Source organism: Lactuca virosa, chromosome 7, assembly GCF_052849685.1.
Source record: "Lactuca virosa cultivar CGN04683 chromosome 7, Lactuca_virosa_CGN04683_v6, whole genome shotgun sequence".
Lineage (NCBI taxonomy): Eukaryota > Viridiplantae > Streptophyta > Magnoliopsida > Asterales > Asteraceae > Lactuca > Lactuca virosa.
In genome coordinates this window covers 123,445,055-123,450,288 of record NC_136432.1, presented here as the reverse complement: position 1 = coordinate 123,450,288, position 5,234 = coordinate 123,445,055, and positions in this window count along the sequence as shown.

The window sequence follows — 5,234 nt, the reverse complement described above, 5'->3', positions numbered from 1 at the left end:
TTTTGTATAAACTCTATAGTCAAGCACTACAATTAAATAGTCAAATTCATTTTTGTGAATTTTTAGCCGGTTTAAAGTCCGTTTGGGTATTTTTTTTAAAGTAAATGCATCAAACGAACAAATAAAAGGGAGTGTCTTCTCAGAGTAATGTGTAACAAGTAAACACTTCACACCCTAATAAGGTGTTTATGGCCAAACTTGGGGAGTTTGGGCCGTAAACTCCTCTTCACCTTGAACTCATGCATGTAGCATGAGTTTACTCCCCATTTATCTCATTCTTCACTTCCTAGCTCAAGAACTCCCTCATTCTCTCTCAACTATCATAAGATCACCTTCCAAATCTTCCAAAATGTAAGTGTTTTCTTTGTTTGATTTGTTGTTATAACCTTTCATCTAGTTGTTTTACTCCATTTCATCCATGAAATCTTTACTTTTACATAAATCTTCAAGTGTTCTTCAAAACACCAAGAACACACACTAGTGTTCTTGGACTTTGAACACTCTTACAAGCTTCCTATAAGTAAGTACACTCCTCCTAACTAGTTATTTGCTTAGAATACTTGCTAAACCATTGAAGAGCATCAAAAACCCTCAAGAACACTTGTGTTTACGGTCAAGGGATATCCTTGAACCGTAAACACCATCAAGTGGTGTTTAAGTGCCACTAACACCTTCTAGGGCTTGGATATTGGACTAGAACCTTGCATGCATGAGCTAGAAACCCCAAAACACGAAATGGTAGGAGTGACCATGAGTTTACGGCTGTAAACTCATGGGTTTACGACCGTAAACTCCAAGGGAGTGGTCCATGGACCGTAAACTCCAAAGAAGGGTCATTTCGAGCCCTAGTCCCTTCTTAAGCCTTTGATACAAACCTAGAACACTTCCTTGAGGGGTATAAGACCTTAAATCACACTTAGCATCCTATCCGGCACTTCCATCCAAACCACTCACTACAGGTGAGTTCATACCCCTTAATTAACCTTTTAAATGTTTTTAAATGCTTTATGGGGGGGATACAAGTTGAATCATGATAGTTACTATATCAATCACATGTGATTATTAACTATCAAACTATGGATTTACTACACTTTTAGCTGTTTTATCAAGCAAACTACTTCAAAAATATTTCTCGAATGCTTTTACACGTTGAACTCTTTATTAAACTTGTTTTCTAAACTACATCTTTCCTTTCAAATTCTATTATGACTATGTTTCAAACAAAGGTTTTCATGTACTTCAAACTAGGTTCCAAATAAGGGATTTCTTATACTTTAAAACTGTTATATTGTCAAATGCATGCCTATATATGTATAGTTATATAAGTAATGTTTAAAGGACTTAGGACTGCTAACCCGTTTTAATTCCTTTTCCTTGTTTGGATGTGGCCTTAGGGTATAGGTTATTTGTCCGAAGGTCGTCTAAATATTAGTTATATATTATGTGTACATATATAGACATAAAAGTTCTACCAGTCAGTTCAGTACCTTTGGGTAGCAAAGGCATACTTCCATTTATTCATATACATATATTACTAGTAACTATAATGGGTATAGTTAGGAGATACTATTTACTATTCCTAGTGCAAAGAATCACACAAGAGTCAGTTCATTCATGAGTCACTATATAAGTACTACATCGACTAACAATACATGTTATACACTATACAAGAGAACATACAATACACTATACAAGAGAATATACTATACACTATGCAAACATTAAATACTATAACCGAATGTGACATACTACTTCTCGATACGACACTTCATCGTGGTATCACTTTGTAACCAGAGTCTCCTGGAGGGAGAGCGGGCATTGTGTGTATAGATCTATACGGGACAGACACTCCCACATCCTGACTGCTAGCTACAGTCCCAGCCGAAAGGCCAAGGGGTGACAGAATGCTACCTCACTATTTATGACCTGGAGGGTCATCCGTTATTCAGCCGTCGATCAGCATGGTTACATACGAGTTCACATTCAAACCTTAAATTAACTAAATAAGAATTTAAGGCAAAAATAGACTTTTCGAGGCGTATTGTTCATTCGATACCACCTGGAGTCTACACTTCATTCATTTAGACTTTTCGAGGCGTATTGTTCATTCGATACCACCTGGAGTCTACACTTCATTCATTTAGACTTTTCGAGGCGTATTGTTCATTCGATACCACCTGGAGTCTACACTTCATTCATTTAGACTTTTCGAGGCGTATTGTTCATTCGATACCACCTGGAGTCTACACTTCATTCATTTAGACTTTTCGAGGCGTATTGTTCATTCGATACCACCTGGAGTCTATGTTTTATTCATTTTATAGCCAGCAGTATCACTGCTGAGGTAAAATATTATTTTCCCTATTACAGTTACTTTGTAATTTTATCACAGACACGTTTATGTATAATTATATTTAGATAATAATAGTTATACTAGGGGAAAAACCTTCATTTTTGCAGAGGTGCAAACCTTCAAAACAGTCGGGTCTTGATAGAAGACTGCTTTTATACTAATAGGAAATATGGGATTTTCTAGAGTTTTTCATACTTATACAAAGTTTTCATAAAACAATTACAAGTTTTTTTCCTTACACTTTTACAAATCAATGACACTAAAATACTTATGATCTCACCAGCTTTAAAGCTGATACTCGCTTTCAAAATAACTTGTATTCTCAGGTCACCAGTAGACAGGTACGATGACCAGGTTTTGGAGAAGACGGAGCAGTCAAGACTCGTATTTTATTTTTGATTTCTTATTATCATGTCGTATACTATGAAAGAACACACATGTATAAAAATTCTACTATTAATGCAATGGATGATGTTGTTGCTTGTTTACTACTTTACACTGTTGTGATACTTTACATGACGTCCTCCACCCCAGAACTTTTCCGCCGTTCTTGGTTTTGGGGTGTGACAATAACCTTTCTCCCAAAACATGTTCATCAATCACATCATAGCAATCATACAAAAGAACATGTGACATGAGTGTAGAAGGGTCATAACCTCCCACTAATGAGAAAAGCATAATCGGGTGAGCCTCAAGATGACGATCTTGGCTACACCTAAGGTCTTTAAGCAGCAAATTAGAACAAATTTCTCAAAGACCAACTTTACTAAAGCATAAAGAGTTCACCAATAATATAACTCAAACCAGGGGTATAAGCAAACCCTGCGTAAATACTATGTGATGGCCAACATAAACCATACACAAAGCAACCATGCAACAAGAATATAAGCGGTAGTGAAAAAAATTCATGCCCAATAACCAAAAGTAGAAATTGTCAGATTTCCGGTCTCTCGGACTTTCAGGCTGCCTCTGAGGGCAGCAAAGACAAAAAAAAAGAGAAACAAAAAAAAAATTGTTCACTGAGATTACATCACAAGAAATCAAGCAAGTAGCACTACTTAGGGGCAGGGGTGTTACCATCACTAGGGGAAGAGCTTGGGCCAGGGCCCAATCCATCGCTCTGAGTATCTTGGCAAAGGTCGCAAAGCCATGCTATGTCCAGATTACCTAGGAGAAGATAGCCAGCAAAATCTGCCTCAGTAAAAGCAGCCAGCGTATCTTCCATCTCTTAGGTCTTGGTGGCCACGTCCACCTCAGCCTCTGGATTAAACTCCCTGGCAATCACTAGCTCCTTATCAGCTCTCTTTCCCTGCTCCACCCTTGCCGCCACACAAGCTACCCGCACCTGAACCAAACCTTGAAGAAACGGAGGGCTCTCGATCACCCTGTCCACCACCCGGTTGAGCCCGTCGCTAAGGATCCAAAAAATATACTTCTCCAGTGCTCCTTTTGCAGCGTTATCAGCAACCAGATCGACCTCCAATTCTGCTGTCTGCTCGCTCAGACCGGCGTTCTCCAAACTCAGGGATCCCATGCGATCATTAATGCGCCTCACCTCTTCCTCCAGCTTTGCCACTTGATCTGCTAAGCTTGCCTTCTCGAGCAGTACCTCCTCCTGTTTGGCCTCCCAGCTGCGCTTGTCGGCTTCTATCTTTGCCACCTAGGCTTTCAGCTCTTCACATTTAATACTCTTCCTATGAGAGTCAGACTGAAGGGTCTCCATATCGGAGATACATTCAGCGGTTGCAACCAAGTAAGATGACACTTAAGCGGCGGCGTAGCGCCAGCCATCGACCATGTGCTCATCTGACAGGACGGTTAAGGCCTCAGTGGTAGCAGGAGGAAAAGCGTGCCGACACCACTCAAGAGTCGTGTCATGATCGGAGACAAGGTCTTTGGCAGTTAGCCTCCAAGCTGGCTTATAGGCATCCGGATGAGAACCCACAACGGTTTTACCAGAAGAGGTTGATGCGAGACCTTAGGAAGGCGAAGATCCAGTCTTCGCCTCGGCTCCCCCAGTCGTGCGAACCGGGCTGGTCTTGTCGGTGCTTCCTTCTCCCTTATGATAGGGCAATTCAATCGCCTTGATTTGTGCCCCCTCCAGTAGTTTCGGAGGACTTTCATCGAGGGCACGGTTGGAATCCTTGGCACCCCCCAGTAAGAAACTCAGATTACGTTTCCTACAAAGAGGGGCCCCGGTGATAGCCGTCTTAGTTCGACCACCGGAAGAGGATTCCAAGAAAGCAAAATGCCTATTGACACGACGAAGACTCCTCGGGGACCCGGAAGGTGTAGGATCCTTCTGAGAAACATTAGTGACAACAATGTCCTGCAGATCTAGATCCTCGTTGGCGCCGGTAACACTGTCAAAACCGACAGTTGCCTCGATTCCTCATCCAGAAACAGGGGGTGGAAGATCCTCCACAAGATCGACGTCATGACACTGAAGCTCACCGTCGAACAGACCCTGAAGAGCTTTCTCTAAAGAAACAACCTCCTCCACACCTGGCAACAAAACAAAAAACAACGACGGTTAACCAAAATGTTGATTTAAACGTGTTTTGCCGATTTTTTTATAAAAAGGGGGGGGAAGAGGAGCAAGAGAAATACCCTCTTTCTCAACAAAAAAACTCGGGCATTTTCTCACGAGCCCTCAAAGCGGTGCTCATTTCGCCGGCAGCCAAGAAGCAGTCAAGCCAATCCTGACTGTTGATACTGATCTTCTCTAAGACATCACCCAGTTCCTTGTCAGCACCAAAAAGGGTTGGAGCGCAGTCGACATACACTTTAGCCCTCGGGTAACTGAGCACCACCAGATCGTTGTTCACCCATAAGAACTTCTCCTGACAGTTCTTCTTGGACTTCTTATCGTGGATAAGAG